At 40.9% G+C, this 18,058-nt stretch overlaps 1 long non-coding RNA gene across 1 annotated transcript in view; it reads left to right on the forward strand.

Moving 5' to 3' along the window:
* Positions 1 to 8,590: 8,590 nt before the first annotated feature.
* Positions 8,591 to 18,058, forward strand: part of LOC127488761 (uncharacterized) — a 68,638-nt gene continuing 59,170 nt past the window's right edge. Inside the window, exon 1 of the long non-coding RNA XR_016227129.1 lies at positions 8,591 to 9,023. This is a non-coding gene — a long non-coding RNA (uncharacterized LOC127488761). The remainder of the gene's footprint in view (positions 9,024 to 18,058) is intronic.

Here is an 18,058-nt window from a genome sequence, read left to right on the forward strand (position 1 = left end):
AATAGTTTATTGCATCACTGTTTGGTGTTTTTCTTTTTCCAGAAAGGCGATGAAATAAATATGGAAGATGAATGGAAGGGATAAATACAGGTGCATACATATAATGAGAAAAGACCACAAGCTAAGGTAATACTGAGGGGTAGATCACTGCTCAATTGAGCACAGATACAGGAAAGGAATGGGGGGAGTGTGTAGAAACATTTCTGCAGCAGTAAGCAAGCATCAAAAACTCTCTGGACTCAGGATAAGTAGTGAGCAGAGGATTAAAAAACTGACCTTGCTGCATCTGCTCCAGTTCAAATCCAAGTTCCAGACTGGGTAGCAGATGGGTGTGTAAAGGGCAAAATTAATTCATCCCAAATTATCCAGACACTGAGGATATCATGTGAATGCCTTCAACATAGAAACAAATCATTTTATGCCACAGAATTTTCAGAGTTCCTTGATCCTTGCTCTAGAAACATCATCTAGTCATTCACTTTTTTTCTTGATGCAAGTTTCAGTTTTGGAGGATTTTTTTTTTTTTAATTTACTCTTTTAAACTGACATCTCATCAGATCACTCAATTCACCTTCATGTAAATTAATTCTTCTACTATATTTATTCTGATATTCAGAATATTAGTTGTTATAATCATTGTTACCATTAATACATAATTTATGATTTCTATAACTTTATTAACTTTTTCTCATTTTAGAACCATGACATACAAAAATCTTTCTAGCATAAGACTCAGATTTGTTATTTTGTTCTATTTCACCCAGTAGGTGCTTTTTGTCACTTCACATGTTATTACTTATTCCTCTCCAGAGAGTGTTTAGCTGTTAGTGAACTGTTCATATGGAAGCCAGAATCAGGTGATTCGAATCAGATGCCTGACACTCAGTGCTACCAGAGGATCAGTGCAGTTGCTGCTTTCTGAGCCTGCTGCAGTCAGCAGCCTGGGATTTCCTTCTGATCAGAAACCCTCTGAAAGTTGTTTTCAGTGAAGAAATATGTCTTACTGACTCTATCAGGAAATCATTTAAGGACTTCATGCTATTTCTTTTTGGTCACTATTTTTCATTTTCAAAGAAAGTGGCAACCCACTTCATTTCCTCTTTTCAAGAGAAATATGGATCTTCAGAAGGAGAAGATTTATGATTCTGGTTACTAAGCCCAGCTCTTATAAATTGTAATATGTACTGTTACAGAAACCTGGGGTGGGAAAATCCCTCATTCAAACAAGCATCAGAGACAGTAGAGAATCCAAGCAGTTTATAATGCCAGTGGGCTCAGCTGGAATAATTTCCTGAAAAATGAGCAACAATCCCAAGTTTATTACAATATTTATAGGTTCATAAGCATCATGCTTTACCTGTTACAACATTGGTAGGGTTAAATTGCAGCGTACCTGACTTAGGACCACAGTTTCAATGGTTGGTGGGTCTTGTATGTTTGTAAAAGAGTTACCAGGGGCAGATTCATTAGGACAGATTTGTGAATGGAGTTTACAAAAGCAAAACTTAGGACATCTTCCCTCCCTAGACAAGGTAACACTAGGTAGCTGTTTCACTAGCTAATGTGAGCAGCCACTATTAAAAGCTTGGGGTGCAGGGCCCAAGCACTTGGGCCGTCCTCCACTGTACTTCCTGGGCCAAAGCAGAGAGCTGGCCTGGAAGAGGGGCAACTGGGACAGAATCCAGCACCCCAACTGGGACTAGAACCTGGTGTGCCGGCGCCGCAAGGTGGAGGATTAGCTTAGTGAGCGCGGTGCCGGCCGCCATATTTCTTCTACAGTAAAAGTTATAAACTATGCTTTTAATTAGTTCAGTGATAGCCTGTCACACTCTTGGAGATAGATAAATATCAAGGAGAAACTGAGCTTTTACATGAAGATGCTTCATGAAAAGAAAACATAAGGATTTTATTTGTAAAAATATTGTTTGTTCAAATTTCTACTTAAGAATTCCATACTCCTGATTGGATTCAACATGGCTGAAAAAGGTATAGCCACACTAACTTAAACTGGTTCAGGGATGTGAAAAGAAAAAAGGAAGCATCACCTTAATTCCCAAACAAGGAAGAACTATGAGAAAGAGAAGTATACTTCCATGTTCCTGATGAAAATATGTGTAAAAATTCTCAATATAATACAAGCTAATCTAATCCAACAATAAATCACATCATTTATATGGAACATATGGGATGATTAAACATATGCAAATCAATAAATAGGATACATCACATTAACAAGTTGAGAACAAAAATCACATGATCATCTCAATACATACAAAGTGAGTATTTGATAAAATATAACATCCTTTCATGATAAAAGCCTTAAGAAAACTGGGTACAGAAGGAACATACCTCATGAGGATCAAGGCCACCTATGACAAACCCACAGTCAACATTATATTGATTTTGAGAAATATTGAATCATTTCCACTAAAATCTGAAACCAGATAATGATGCCTACTTTCACAATTGCTATTTAATATAATTCTGGAGATTTTAGCCAGAGCCATTAGGCATGAAATAAAAATCATAGGGACACAAGTTGGAAAGGAGAGGTCAAACTCTCCCTCATTACAGGAAACATGATTCTATATAGAGAGGAACAAAAAAAATTACACTAAGAGACTATTGGAACTCATAAGAGAGCTAGGTAAAGTTGCAAGATATAAAATCAGCACGCAAGAATCAATTGCCGGCCAGCATCGTGGCTCACTTGGCTAATCCTCTGCCTGTGGTGCTGGCACCCCAGGTTCCAGTCCCAGTTGGGGCACTGGTTCTGTCCCAGTTGCTCCTCTTCCAGTCCAACTCTCTGCTGTGGCCTGGGAAGGCAGTGGAGGATGGCCCAAGTGCTTGGGCCCTGCACCCACATGGGAGACCAAGAGAAAGCACCTGGCTCCTGGCTTCAAATTGGCACAGTGTGCTAGCCACAGTGCACCAGTCATAGCGGCCATTATGGGGGATGAACCAACGGAAAGGAAGACCTTTCTCTCTGTCTCACTCTCTCACTGTCCATTCTGCCTGTCAAAATAAATAAATAAATAAAAATTAAAAAAAATCAATTGCCTTTGAATACACAATGCCACAGCTGAGAAAGAACATAAATATCACTACTATTCAGAGTAGCTAATTCAAATCTATAAAGCTTTAAATAAATTTAACCAAGGATGTGAAATTTATAAAAACTTTAAAGAAAGAAATAGAAGAAGAAAAAATTGGAATTAGTGTCACCAAGATGTCCATACTACAAAAAGAAGTTTACAGATTCAATGAGATTCCAATAAAAATACCACGGACATTTTCTCATATCTAAAGAAGTAATGCTAAAATTCAGATGTAAGCAAAGAGGCACCAAATAGCAAACACAATCTTAAACAGCAAAAACAAAGCTGGAAGCATCACAATACCAGATTTTAAGACATTCTACAGGACAGTTACAATCAAAACAGTCTGGTACCTGAAAAACATGAAGTCTGTTCTCTTTATTTTAATAAAATTTTTTCAAATGATCACACCATGGCAGTGAATGGACTTATTACACACTTATTAACATAATGATAAGATTTTAAGGAACTAAACAAGCTGAAGTAAGTGTTAATAAATGACAATTAAGAATACACAGCAGTGATTCTTGGGAAAAAATGGGAAATAATGCTATAAGAGGTATCACTGAATTAGAATAGAAAAATACATACATAAATAAAAATCTCCCAAATGCTTACTAGAATTTGGTGTACAATAATTGTGGGATTTCAGATTAATTAAGATGGCCTGCAATAAATGTTAAAGGAACTGTGCTAGTCACCTGGAGGGAGGAGGTGTTTAAAACACACATTTGAGGCAGGGTAAAATAATACACAGCTTGAATAAATCACAAAATACTACGCTTCAGTGAGGTAGAGCCACTTCAAATCTGATAGTAAATTCAACAGACTCAGAGTTAAAGACTGAATTATTTAAATTCACAAAAGTAAACATTTTAACACAAAATGAACCATAAGGAATGTCTTAAATATTTATAAGATATGAATCCTCTATATAATGGGTGAATTACTCCATTACATAAGAAGCTGCCACAAATCAATATAAAAATCTAAAAATCAAACAGAAAAAAATGGACAAAAATATGGATATACATCATATGTATGACAATATGCATCAGAATTATGAATGCCTATGCTCTTTAACTCAGCAATTTTAGTTCTAGTAATTTAATCTGGTGGTTTAATTCACCTCTGTGAATGGGCATACATCAATGATATCTATTACAGCATGTATTGTTATAAAAATAAAAAATTGGATTAAGCAGCTAGTTAAAAACAAACATCTGAATAATAGACCATGAGTTTCAAAAAAATGAGGAAGCACTTCAGGCAATGATACTCTGAGGGCATGAGCACCATTTATTATAACTTTTAGAAATTTTATTGCATTTTAATTACATAAATAAAGGAAGTACAAGCCATAATAAAATTATTACATGATACTATAGAAAAGCAAGCTTGTACACTTGAAAGAAATGGAACAAAATTTCTAGAGATCCCATATAGTCAGTTAAGTAGAAAATTACTGAATAGATTAAATAGGGCAGTGCACAGAGCTGAACAGAGAATTGGGCCAGTACAAGATGCATCTGAAGATATTATAATAGAATACACCAAAGATAAAGAGAAGTAAATATAAACAAATTGTTCAGGGATCTGAAGTAAATAACAAGAAATCTAAAGTTAATCTTATTGGAGATGCATAAGGAGATACTAGGCATCAGTGGCTGAGGTGACAGTTGAGAATGATCTAGAATTGATGATGGATGTAGGATTATCACATTCAGAGAGCACAAATTAGCTCAAGTACAATGCAAAGATAATCTACACCTAGGCACATTGTTGTGAAACCTCAGAACACCAAAAACTTAAAATATAAGCGGTGTCAACAGTAAATAAAGACAGGATGGAAATCACCCTTATATACATCAGCTGACACCACTTGGGGTCTTTCCACATCAAGGACTATAGCCAGAGGACCATGAGCTGGCATGTTCACATGTTAAGGGTACGGGACATTCCAGAATTACACACATGGAAATTAGGATTCTATAGATGAAATTTATCTTTCATACACTTATACAAAATAAACATTGAATTGCCTTGTTCAGGACAATTTCCATTGATAAATCCAGAAAACAGTCATCAATCTAGGTAGGCTAGATTTAAATGCCAGGAGGTCAGGCAAAGCTGGCAGGAGCAGGCAGGAGCAGGAAAGACCCAGAGAGTTAGGAGTTGGCAAGTGACAAGCATAAAATTATTTTTGCACCAAATTAAACATTTCATTTTGTTTTTCCATGAAATTTTTAAAATACCCTGGCACTCCAAGTTGCTCCTCTTCCAATCCAGCTCTCTGCTGTGGCCTGGGAAGGCAGTGGAGGGTGGCCCAAGTGCTTGGGCCCTGCACCCACATGGGAGATCAGGAGAAGCACCTGGCTCCTGGCTTCAGATCAGCATGCTGTGCCGGCCACGGTGTGCCGGCCACAGTGTGCTGGCCACAGCGTGCCAGCCACAGTGGCCACTGGGGGCTGAACCAACAGAAAAAGGAAGACCTTTCTCTCTGTCTCTCACTCTCACTCTGCCTGTCAAAAAAAAAAAAAATAATAACCTGGCACACCATGAATAGGCTCAAATACAGATATTGAGGTTAAAGAAAAAGTAAACAAACTCATCACAAGAATTTAAAGAAGCAATATATTGAAATAAAATGTTAAAACACCTAAACTACTAGTTTCACATCTGGGAATGAAGCCAAAAAAATACTTTTAATGGATGTAGAAACAGTGCATTAAGAGGTCTTTTTCTTTTTTAATTAAGTAAATAATAAAGGGCAGAAAGCCAGAGAGGTGAAGAGAAAGAGAGGTTAAAATCAGATAGAAAGGAAAAAAAAAGCAGATCCATTGACTGATTCATTCCCAAATAGTGTCAATGGCCATACTGGGATGGAATTGAAGCTAAGAGCAAAAAGTGTAATCTATGCCTATCCTGTGAGTTTTGGGAACCCAATTAATTGAGCCAAACTACTATCTCTCTGAGTCTACATTAGCGGGATTATGAAATCATGAGCTGGAATCAGGAATCAAATCCAGGTGCTCCAGTGTATGATACAGATATTTAAACAACCATCTGGAACACTAGACTAAATGCCTACACCTTAGAAACTTATTCCTAATAAAACTGGATCTATACATGCAGAAGTATGAAACAAGACCCCTACCTAACACCTTACACAAAAGTCCACTCAAAGTGATCAAAGCCCTTAATACATAACTCGATACCATCAAACTGAACATTGGGGGAACCCTATAAAATATTTTTTACATAGGCAAAAACTTCTTGGAAAATATCCCAGAGCACAAGCAAACAAAGCTAAAATTGACAAATGGCATTACATAAAACTGAGAAGGTTCTGCACTGCAAAAGAAACACTAAGAAAGTTAGTGAGGCAACCAACAGAATGGGAGGAAATATTTGCAAACTGAGGAACTGATAAAGGATTAATAGAATCTATAAAGAGCTCAAGAAATTCAACAACCTCCTTATTTGATTTATAGTGGTATAAATTTAATTCTTCAACAAACAGCTATGACTCTCCTTCTGCCTTGCTTAGAATACTGAGGGAATTCCTGAATTTATAAAATAGAACTCAAATTCACTAGCAACTGGGCATTCTTTTAGGGATTTAAGTTTATGTTTAATTTCTCTTAATAAACTTCATATATTTTGTTCTGTATTTGCCATTTATGATGTTATGCTTGCTCAATTCCACTCTTCTTATCTGGGAACACCTTTATGCTGCTTCTTTACATATCTACCTTGAAATTCCATCCCAAATAGCATATAAAATAATTCTTTCATTGCTTAATGAAAATCACATTTCATCTGTACTTGGTAGTACTGAAGAGTACATATACTTATATACATTTATATAAAAAATTTATTTACATTATAGTAGATTATAGTAAAGATTCACTCAGATATATATATCCTGATATGACTCCTTGCTCTAGTTCTCTGAGAGTCCTAGTAAGGGTCATACATGGAAAGGTTAAGGAGTGTTAGAGATTGAACAGCACTTATGAAAGTGTGTACTCACACTTAGAAGCAAATGATAAACACAAAATGAGAACACAACCTTATAAAAATGTTTTGAAATGATAAGAATGATAGTATGTATCTTATATAAATGTCCTTACAAAATCAAAAAAGAAAAAAAAAGTGGATTTCCTCTCCCTGACAAAACTGTCTTGGATGATTTAGAGTTGCAATGTTGAGTTCACTTATTGCTACCCAGTGCCTAAAATGCAGCTAGCATTAACCAAGAGGTGCTGTCAATGTGAGGCTCACAACAGACTGGAAATAATAATTTAAAATCCTCACCAATAATTTTTATAATAAGTTGAAATATATTTTTATATTTTATTTGGCTGAAGAAAATGTCATTAGAATAATTTTACCTCCTTATTTTTACTTTTTTAATATGCGTACTAAAAAATTTATAATTACACCTCACATATGTTTCTACTGGAATCACCTGCCTGGTGGTAGAAGAACAGACATAGACACCTGACCCAGACCTTTGAAATTATAGGACATTATTCTTCCAGCACCTAGAGTAATTTAACTTGAATTCCTCTCTATTTTGGAAAATAAAGGAATAGTGAGGGCTATGGAATCATGGTAGACCTGCCCCACTACTAGCATAGCTGGCAAAGGCCAACACTGTCACTGATTTACCATTCTTCTTTCTTGATAAGCCTGACAATTTTTTTAAATAGGATGGGGGTGTAGAAATATATGGGCAGAACTTTTGGAAGTGACACTCAAATCTGATTAAGAGGGAGGACCTAAAGCTTGAAAAGAAGGCATAGATCTCCTAGGACTTACCTATGTGTACATGCACATACACATACATTTACATCCTATTTAAAAAATTGAGTCAGGCTTATCAAGAAAGAAGAATGGTAAATCAGTGACAGTGTTGGCCTGAGCCAGCTATGCTAGTAGTGGGGCAGGTCTATGATGATTCCATGGCCCTCACTATTCCCTTATTTTCCTTTATTTCAAAGCAAACAGTGAGAGGCCAGCATTATGACCAAGCGGGTTAAGCCACTGCTTAACTGGCATCTGTTTTTGGACTGCTAGAGTCCCTGCTTATCTGCTTCCAACACAGCTCCCCAGTAATAGGCTTGGGAAAGAAAAAAGGATTGTTCAAGTTTAAGTACCTGCCACCCATGTAGGAGACTCAGAGTTCCTGGCTCAAGATGTGCTATCAATGTGAGGCTCACAACAGACTGGAGATAAATGATAAATGAATTTAAAGAGGCTGTGGGAAAGATCAATGTTTTACAAATCCTATGAAAGGTCAATAGGCAGAGTGGACAACAAATATTGACAGGAGAAAAGAGAAAAAAGATTAAATTATGTTATATTTTTAAGTATCGTTCAGATCAATATTAAAAAGCAATACCAATGACCCAACAGGAAAATGAGCAGGAATACGAGGAAAATGAAGGCTCCGGAAGTGGATACACAGAACTGTACTCACTGAGGCAGGGTCGGCCAGCATCAGGCAGGATCCGCCAGGGAGAAGGACGTGGACCCAGGTCGAGGCCACGGGCGGCAGGAGCTCGGAGGTGCGCGCCCGGGGGCGGCCACTGCAGACCTGAACCCAGGCCTGTCCCTCCTGTTCCCATCCAGGACACCCGACGTCAGGGGTCCTGCTGTGAGGGATGCTGATTGGCTCCGTCCTCTGTGACGTTGCGTGCACGCAAGACCGGCAAACTGCCCAATCAGGCACGGTGCCGTCCACGCTGTGTCAGCACGCGGGCCTTGACGTCACAGTCGTCTTAGCGTTCCAGCGAGTGAGGTCCGGGGAGGCAGCTCAGCTGCCGTGAGTCTGCCTAAGTGAAGTCGGCCTCTGCCTCTCTCCACTTTCGCTCACCGGGGACTCTGGGCACCTACGGAGCCGGACACCGCGACACGGTGAGTGTGTGGGCCTGGGGGTCCGAGAGGGGAACCCGGAGCTGCAGGCCGGGAGGACGCTGGCCCTGCCACTGTGGACTCCATATTGGCGCTGGCATAGGGCTTCCCTCGGTCCCCAGACCCCTGGGTTGAGGGCTCTGCCGGCACCCAGGACCCCCGAGGTCCTGCCGCTTCTCTGCCCGCAGAGACTTCTCGGTCCCGGAGCTATAGCGGGCAGCTGTGTGGCGGCAGCTCCGCGTCTCCCCGATTGTGCAGCGGGGACGGGGTGGTCACTAGGGAGAACGCAGGCTCTGTGTGTGCGGTTCATGCATAGGCGCTGTCGGTTCCTCCTCTTCCCCACACGGACCTGGTTCCCTCGAGATTCTAAATATGTGGGCCGCAGGGTCTTTTCCAGGGCACTGGCTTCACGTAGCTGTGTCTGGGACGTCTCACTCCGTTTTCTGTTTGCAGTAACGCAGTAACATAGATTGAGTAAGGTAGAAACCGAAGTTTTATTTGGCTCAGAGTTTTTACCCAGGTTTTAGAGGGGCAGGAGGCCCCTGTAATTCGGTACTTGGGTGTCATCTTAGCCCTTACACTTCCTCCTAACAGATGCCATCTATATTTGCACTTTCAAAATAGAAATTTTGGCTACTCAAATTTGTGTGTGTTTTAAAAACGATTTCTGTTCCATGAAAGCCTTCCTAATCCTGAATATATGTCTAGTTTACCAAGTTATTTTGAATTTATATTTTAATATCGGAAGTTTTTTTGCTTGTTTTATTTTTTCAAGATTGTCAGAGTATGACTGACGCAATTTGTGCATATTCAAGGTATGTTTTGCTATATGAGGGGACCTTAAAAATTATGGACAATTCACATTATCTTTTGATTACATCTTTTCATAAACTTTCTGGAATCCTTTTGTGCATACATATTATGAAATGATTAGGACAATCTAACATATCGATCACCTTACACCCCTATGTTATTAAAGCATACGTAAGATATTAGCAAGTTGTGAGTGTGTGATATAATCATCTAGTTACTGTGTTGAATATTAAGGTCTTTGTCGCTCCCCCTCTTCATGGAGGAACGACACAGGACCCTGCACTGTTCTTTTGTCTGCTCGGCCCTCCCCGGGTTTGTTGCTGGTTCTTCCCGGGTGGGCTACCGACCCTTCCACCTCCGTGGAAGGGCGGTTCCCCCTGCCACATTCCCCACTTCCGCGGGGGAGCGGCACACCGCCGGCCGGCTCTCTCGGGGGCTGCACAGGTGTTCCCCTTAGATGTTCCTCGTGCATGCCGTCTCTCTCCTCCTTTATAGTCCTCCTCCGCCAATCCCAACTCGGCTGCCCACACGCTGAGTACGCTGCTCTCCTCCAATCAGGAGCAGGTCCTGCTGTTTATTGGTTGAACTGGAGGCAGCTGGGTAGAAGCTGTTTCCCTTCTCAGCGCCATATTGTGGGAGAGCAGATGCATAGAATAAGTCTTAATTCCAGTAACTTAGTCTAGTCCGAGTTGCTCCCCACAGTCTTGAGGTGTTATCTCATAGCTTCAAATGTGTGTTCTGCTAATATTTTCCCATGTCCTCACTCTCAGCCCATGATAACCACCATTCTGTTTTGTGATTAAGTGTGACTTTCTTAGATGGCACATATGAGTGACATTGTGTGGCATTTATTTTTCTGTGCATTATTTTAAATAGCCTAATGTCCACATTCATATTTTTGGATCCTCATTCTGACAAAATGGAAGAATTTCCTTTTTAAGGTTGACTGTGATTCCTGTGTGTGTGTGTGTGTGTGTGTGTGTGGTGTGTATCACATTTTCTTTACTCATCTGTTGACAATGGGGTTGTTTCCATATATTTTTCTTGTAAATAATGCTGCCATTAATGTGGAGATACGTGTCTCTTTGAGGTACTGATTTTATCTCTTTTGTATACATAGGCAATAGTGGGATTGCTTTGTCATATGTTCTATGTTTAATTTTGATTGAAGACCTACACAGTGTTTTCTATATTGGATATACCAATTTACTTTCTATCCAGCAATTTTTATATTCCTTTTTTTCCTCCCTGGTCCAAAGTTATCTTTTTACTTTTGGATAATATTCATTTTAACATATATGAGATGATAATCATTGTGGTCTTGATTAGCATTGTAGTCTTCGTTAGCAGTTTTTGAGCCCCCTTTCAGTTACCTGTTGGCTACTTGTATATATTCAATGGAAAACTGATCAATCCTTTGTGCGATTTTTATTACAGTATTTGCTTTTGAGTTGTCTGTGTTCAAACTCAGGCTTTCCAATACTTTCTTCCCTTCCTTGCTTTATCTGTTCTGTTTTTCCTATCGTATGAAGAAGATTTCTTAGATTTCTTGCAGCCTTTGCTTTTTCACTTGTGCTTTTAGTATCATATCTAAACAAGCATTGTTGAGACTAATATCAAGGAATCTGCTTCCATTTGTAAGGGGGTTTATATTCTCAGACCTTTTATGTAAGCCTTCAATTCATTTTGAGTTGACTTTCATGCCTGGCGTAATATAAAGATATTTCAGTTTTTGGCATGTAGATGTCCAATTTGCCTCTGCTTCAGATGTGGTCACTAAACAGTGTGTAGCCACTGGGTAACTGTGGTGTTACTTACTAGTCCCAGCATCTCCAAAGATGTGCCTCTAACTGGGCAGGATCCAGGCAGAAACTGTCACAGTCCAGTTTTTCCCTAATCTGCCTTGTCCCCCAGACCCACTCTTCTGTGCTCTGCTGCTCTTCCCTATCCACATGAATAGACCTCAGGCGTGAGCATGCAGAGACATGTGAAGTGGTGTGCAATGTTGGGGAGAAGCAGAAACTATGTAGTAAAGGGGCAGGGCCCAGAAGTCTCTGTCTCCTTTCTCCGAAATCCTTGGATATACAGAGGCACTTCCAAAATTCATCACAGGATCGACATTTGGCACCTGTTACAACCCTGCTTAGTATGTCCACATCCCATATTGGTGTGCCTAGGTTACAGTCACAACTCTCAATTCCAGCTTTCTGCCAATACTCACTTTTGGAGTGAATGATGGCTGAAGTATGTGGGTCCCTGTAACCCACATGAAAGACATATCATCTGGAAAACAGAGCTGATGGCGTCCTCCATGCAAAGTGGATGGACATAAGGTGTTCCTTTGCTGCAGTGTGTGTTGGTGATCTGGAAAATAACACACTCCATCATGAACTTCCTTATGTCAAACAATGATGTGCAACTGAGAAAAGGAGGCCACTAAGATATTTAGGCATTTTTCAATTAGTCTATGCAGCTGCCATCCCCACAGTGAAGGGGAACAACTGGAATGGTCCCACTCTGACCACATGGATGCAGGAGGTTTATTTAAATTTTGAAAATTAATTTTATTCACATTAAAGGCACAGAGATCTCTCACCCACTGTTCTCTCTCCAGATATTCACAATACCTGGGATTGAACCAGGTTGTCATGTGAAAACATCAGGTTTTATGAAACAAAGATCCCAGAACTCAGTATGGGTGGCACAGACCCAAGTATTTGAGCTATTATCTGCTGCCTTGTAGGGTGCACTTTAGTAGGAAGCTGGATTGGAAGTGGAGTAGAACTCAAACCCACACACCCTAATATAGGATGTGGGTCTCAAAAGAGCCATATTACATGGTGTTCCCCAGTGCTCATCCCTCTATTATTTTAAGAGGACTCCTACAGCAGTCCAAACCAACTCTGCTGGCCCTGATGGTTATAGTCCCTGAAGTTTAGCTGTGCAGACCCTCAACACCATAGAAAATACCCATGTACATCCACCCAATGGAGTGTTCACAGCAGCAGCTTCCTGTTGTGCTCATCACCCAGAACTGTGCAGCTAGAGGTGTGCATCAGGTGCTGTTCTCCCTGACATCTCTTCATCCATTTTCCACATGCTGGTACCACACCTGGCCATCCTCATCAAGTGATCACTACTGGATGCTGTGCTAAAGGGAGATCCCAAGTTGTCTCATTTCAGGTAAACCTCATGTGTTTCAGATACTCCTCGGCACAGATGTGGCTCATCCCCCCAGATAGTCTCCATAGCAGGTCCCTTGGCACAGTATTTCATGCATTCCACAGACACCTCTCTGGGTGACAGTCACCTGTTTACTGGGCTCATAGCCTAAATAATTGTGACCTCTTGGGCACTGAATCAGGTATTACTTTATCAGTGTGATGAACTAGCCCTGCTTGGTCATTGGCAAAAAGGAAGACAAGCCCTTAGTATACCTGCATGGTCAACATATTAAGGCAGGACTCTTCCTTTTACCATGAACCCTGGTATTGGTCCTTCCCACTTCTCACTTACCATTTCTCAACCTTGGTTGGCATGGGCACTCTGGAATATCTCTTCTCCACCGAGCCTAGTGCTTTGTACGGATGGGGTATGCTGACGAGGAGCCTGCACATTTCCTCCAGCACCTCTGCAGCATCAACACTCAAGCAGGCCATGGTAGAAGTTGCTTCAGTTAATCACCACATATTGGAAGCCTGTGTTCTGAAATTTGTATCCATAACTTACCAGTCTTGCCCCTTGTCAAGGCTGGAGAAAGAGGCATACTTCTGATTACCACAACCTAAGCAAAGTCATACCTCCTTTTGCCAGTTATTGTCAGTATCTTCTAAGATGCTCAGTGCCTCTGCCTTAACTTTGCATTGTTGACATGGAAACTATCTTTTTTGGTGTCTGAAAGGTTTCATTCACTTTTACATTTGAAGCCAATGATACAAATGAAGCTTCTGAAGCATAACTCAGTAGTCCCCCACTGGTTCATTGTCTGTGTTGATAGTATCTGTCTGCCCTCTAACTACTATGTGGCATCCATTTGTGAGTCTGGTTGACTTCCTTCTGAAAGTTAACCAAGGGGCCAGTGCTGTGGCACAGTGGGTAAAGACACCGCCTGCAGTGCTGGTATCCCATATGGTTGCCAGTTCAAGTCCCATCTGCTCAACATCCAATCCAGCTCTCTGCTATGGCCTGGGAAAGCAGTACAAGATGGCCCAAGTCCTTGGGCGCCTGCACCTGCATAGGAGACCCTGAAGAAACTCCTGACTCCTGGCTTTGGGTTTGCTTTGGACTGTTGCAGCCAATTAAGGAGTGAACCAGCAGATGGAACCCCCCCATCCCTCTGTCTCTCCTTCTCTGTATAACTTTGACTTTTAAATAAATAAACCAATCTTACTAAAAAAAAAGAAAGTTAACCAAGAGGAATGTGTATAATTAGGCCTCACATTTGCAATTGAACTCTTGGCCTTGTCCAAGTGGTTATACTATCATAGATGCCACAGCAATGTGAAATTTCAGTCTATTGCATGTCTTGCCTTGTACCATATTGTAGAACCTTCTCTCCCTCCCCTGTGTATGGCCTTTCTTCTCCTCTCCTTCTTCATTTCAGAGGAAATGAATAATAATGGAATCTTTGGAGACAAACTTAAGAAGTACAACATTGGCCTTATTACCAACTCACTGTATGAATTATATAAGTTATTTAAACTTTACACTTTCTGAGGTCATTTTTCACATCTGTAAAATGGCCATAATAGAATTATTTATTTCGTTAAGCTTGTTGTGAGAATACTCTAATAAAAGGTGTGCTGTGGCTTGCAGCCAACATGACTTCTTCCTTATTTTGCCACCTGTCAGTAGTGTTAGCTCTTGATGGTCTTCCTCTGAGTCCACTCCTAGATATTATCTCTCATGTCAGCCATGGCTCTGTTCTTCTAATGGATACTATGCCTAAGGACTGTTTGGTGTTCAAAGTCTTACCTTTATCTCAAATTGGGCTTTTTCTGAATGGGCATTGCAACCTCAGATCATCTTGTGAGATCAGTTGAGGCTTCTGTTGTGATTGCAATGTGGCTAAACTTCTAATTTGCTGATTCTGCTTTCCACTCCAGCCAGCCTTTTCCAATAAGTCTCCTGAAAATTGCTGTGTCAAAGTCTTTCTCATCCATGGAAAGATGTTTTTAACCATACTAGCTGCCCAATAGATTATTGTTATTCCTTTATTTATGCATTTGAAATGCAGAGAAGGGGGGGAGCAGGAGGGAAGGAGGGAGGGAGAGGCTGGAGCTGTGCTCATCTGAAACAATGGCCAGTGCCAGGCCAGGCTGAAGCCAGGAACGAGGAACTTCATTTGGGTTTCTCATGTGAGTGCCGAAGCCCAAACACTTGAGTTATCATCTGCTGCTTTATCAGGAGCATTAGAAGTGAGGTAGATTAGAAATGGAGCATCCAAGACTCAAACCAGCACCCATATCAGATGCCTGCACTGCATATGGCAGCTTAACATGCTGTACCACAGTGTCAGCCACTGTTGTAACTCTTTAGAGAATAAAATAACTAATTTCAAGAGATTTTCTAACACATTCCCCACATACTCACAAACATACACACACACACACAGAGAGAGAGAGAATTCAAATCTATAGTTGAATCATGAGTCAAGGGAATAAAAGTATTCCAAATTCTAAGTAAGAAAAATGGTTAGATTTGACTTTTTAAAAGCTATTCTTAAAGTGTGTTCTAATTAGCCTACTCCAGTGAAAACAGAACCTTTTTATTTAATGATTGATTCTCATCTGATTCTCTTAGATAGAATTTAAAAAAATATTTTATTTGAAATTCAGAGTAACACAGAGATAGACTAGCCTTGTTATTTAATGATTGAGTCTCATCTGATACTCTTAGATATTATAATTTAAATAAATTATTTTATTTGAAATTCAGAGTAATACAGAGAGAGGAGGAGAGTTAGAGAGAGGGAGAGGGAGAAGGAGAGACAGAGGTCTTCCATCCACTGGTTCACACACCAATTGCCTGCAATGGCTGGAGCTGTGCCAGTCTGAAGCCAGTTGCCAGAAGCTTTCTCCAGGTCTCCCCTGTCAGTTCAGGGTCCCAAGGACTTGGGCCGTGGACCATCCTCCACTGCTTTCCCAGGCCATAGTAGAGAGCTGGATCAAAAGTGGAGCAGTCAGGACTAGAACCAGTGCTCATATAGGATGACAACACTGCAACTGGCTGCTTTACCCATTATGCCACAGTGCTAGCCCCAGGATACTATATTTTTTTAAAAAAAATATTTGCTGTATGGCTCTTTTTTTTTTTTTTTTTTGACAGGCAGAGTGGACAGTGAGAGAGAGAGAGAGAGAAAGGTCTTCCTTTGCCGTTGGTTCACCCTCCAATGGCCGCCGCGGCCGGCGCGCTGCGGCCGGCGCACCGCGCTGATCTGATGGCAGGAGCCAGGAGCCAGGTGCTTTTCCTGGTCTCCCATGGGGTGCAGGGCCCAAGCACCTGGGCCATCCTCCACTGCACTCCCTGGCCACAGCAGAGGGCTGGCCTGGAAGAGGGGCAACCGGGACAGAATCCGGCGCCCCGACCGGGACTAGAACCCGGTGTGCCGGCGCCGCTAGGTGGAGGATTAGCCTAGTGAGCCGCGGCGCCGGCCTTGTATGGCTCTTTTTTAAAAAAGTATTTATTTATTTGAATGGAAGATTTACAGAGAGGCAGAAACAATCTGATTCACTCACCAGCTTGCTGCAACATGTGGAGCTGCACTGATCCAAACCCAGGATACAGGAACTTCTTCTGAGTCTTTCACATGGTTACAGGGGCCCACATAGGTATAGGGTCCCAAGCACTTAGGCCATCCTCCACTGCCATCCCAGGCCAACATCAGAGAACTGACTCAAAGAGGAGCAGCAGCCAATACTTGAACTGGTGCCGATGTGGGATGCTGGCACCACAGGTGGAAGCTTAACATCCTACCTCACAACCCTGACCCCAACCAGCCTATGTTTACAGGTTAAACAAAGAAATCATTTTCAGACTGCATTGATTTGCAAGAATGTGATAAGGTAATTCTAGTGGCATTAGGGTGAGATGTTTAATATTTTGGTAAATTTGCCTGGAGAGAGTGCATGCCTTCTGACTTTGTATTAGGAAGGAAAGCAAGTTGGGGGTGACAACCATAGTATTATGTAATGAGTAAAAGACAACTTTTCTTTTTGGTTCACCCTTTTGAACAGCCTGACATGGAATAGAAACTGCTCAGATATTTGTTGAATGAGTAGAAATATCCAAGGAACCTGGAAGATCTGAGAAAACCCAAAGCCCATTTTTTTTTCAGTGATTTACTGTACACCCAGCTTTGGCTGCAAGCTGTGGGAGCCAGTGCTGTGTCTAAGAATACTGATAGCAGCAGCAATTTATTGTGCTTCCTGTGAGCCAAGCATCCTGCACACATTTGTTTTTCATCCTCGCTGCTACTGTGTGAGTTGGACACTGGGGTTTTATTTTATGTATAAGGAAACTGAGGCCAAAAGAGGCCAAGCAGCTGGACAATATACAGTATGGTGTACCCTTAACTCCTGTACTATAAAGCCTGCTTGGCTCATAAAGGGTGCTTTCTTGTGGGAAGTAAACATAATTAGGACAATTACAAGTTAGCATATTAGGGGACAATTGTATAGTATGCCTCATTTGCTATGTATTTGTGTGCTACCAGCATTTCATAAGGTGTGGGGTTTTGTCATGGTTAAGTCTGTATGGTCTGGAGTTAGATGCCAGGATTGGAGTCATTCCTGTGTGTAAACCTGGACATGTAGTCATGTATTTAAACACTTATACAATTTCTTTTTTTAACTTTTATTTAATGAATATAAATTTCCAAAGTACAGCTTATGGATTACAATGGCTTCCCCCCCCATAACTTCCCTCCCACCCACAACCCTCCCCTTTCCTGCTCCCTCTCCCCTTCCATTCACATCAAGATTCATTTTCAATTCTCTTTATATACAGAAGATCAGTTTAGCATACATTAAGTAAAGATTTCAACAGTTTGCACCCACACAGAAACACAAGGTGAAAAATACTGTTTGAGTACTAGTTATAGCATTAATCATAATGTATAGCACATTGAGGACAGGGATCCTGCATGAGGAGTAAGTGCACAGTGACTCCTGTTGTTGACTTAACAAATTGACACTCTTGTTGATGGCATCAGTAATCACCCTAGG

The sequence above is a fragment of the Oryctolagus cuniculus genome, chromosome 21, assembly GCF_051225735.1.
Source record: "Oryctolagus cuniculus isolate XC-2025 breed Fujian yellow rabbit chromosome 21, ASM5122573v1, whole genome shotgun sequence".
Classification (NCBI taxonomy): domain Eukaryota; kingdom Metazoa; phylum Chordata; class Mammalia; order Lagomorpha; family Leporidae; genus Oryctolagus; species Oryctolagus cuniculus.